The following is a 1,077-nucleotide window of genomic DNA, read 5'->3' as shown; positions in this document are numbered from 1 at the left end:
GATATAAAGAAAAAATATTTTTGTGCAGATGTACGATGTGTTTATGTTTTAAGCTAAGCGTTATTGCAAAAAAGTCTAAAAAGTTTTTTTAAAAATTCAAAAGTTTTATAAGGTAAAAAAGTGACAATAAGCTAAGGTTAATTTATTATTGAAGAAAGAAGTTGTTTTAAATACATTTAGCGTGGCCTCCGCGCTGCGTTATGAAGTCTGCACTAGCGTTCCAGAATGTCCTGGACCTGCACACTCGCCCACTGACTCGCCCGGAGCAGCTCCCAGCCCTGCGAGCTCCGTTCGTGGTAGGGGCCCCATCCAGGTGCACCATTTGTTATCTTTTATACTGTGTTTTTATTGTACCTTTTCTGTACTTCGACACGTTTCGGTACACAAATCCTTACCATCGTGTTGCAGTCGCCCGCAGCAATCGACAAGGTAAGGCGCCGTGCAGGGGTGCAGCCTGGGAGCAGCGGGCGCCCCGCACGGCCTGGGCGCGCCCTGCGATGCCGGCAGCGACAAACTCGCCTAACAGCACGTTTCTCAGAATGTGCCCCCGTCTCTAAGCCATGCACGACTGCGCTATCATTTTTGGTTTTTCTCTTTCTTCTCTTTTTATAGGCACCAGAAGCTGCCCGCCCCTTTCAATGGGGAGGGTTTGGGAGTGTCACACAGGAGAAGGGTCCCTGAGGGCCCACCCAGCCAGGCCGCTTGGTCAGCACCCTGGCTCCTCGGAGATGCTCACCAAGCTGCAGACCGTCATTCCCGGACGGATTCTCGCTGGGACGACCTGATCCCAGGCCCTCACACGTTCTTAGCCTGCGCCGGCCTCTGATGTTTGACTCTTAGGTTTGGAATCTTCCTCTCCTACTCCCCACCTCCTCTGTGGGTTTTATCTTTAACTCTTCTTGGACCTCCGTTCTCATCTTTTTCGGAGCATGTTAGTCACTTGTCCTGCCTCCATCCGCTGGTTTTCTCTGATCCCAGCCTTCTCACTTGGGGCCCGGCAGCAGACCTACAGACTATCCTCGCTGTTTGCACAGTAGCCGTCTTCCACAATTGCCAAACTGCTAGGTCTTGGTAATC

The sequence above is a fragment of the Propithecus coquereli genome, unplaced genomic scaffold, assembly GCF_000956105.1.
Source record: "Propithecus coquereli isolate 6110/MARCELLA unplaced genomic scaffold, Pcoq_1.0 Scaffold53, whole genome shotgun sequence".
NCBI classification, from domain to species: domain Eukaryota; kingdom Metazoa; phylum Chordata; class Mammalia; order Primates; family Indriidae; genus Propithecus; species Propithecus coquereli.
The sequence above is the reverse complement of the archived record's forward strand: the minus strand, read 5'-3'. Positions refer to the sequence as shown.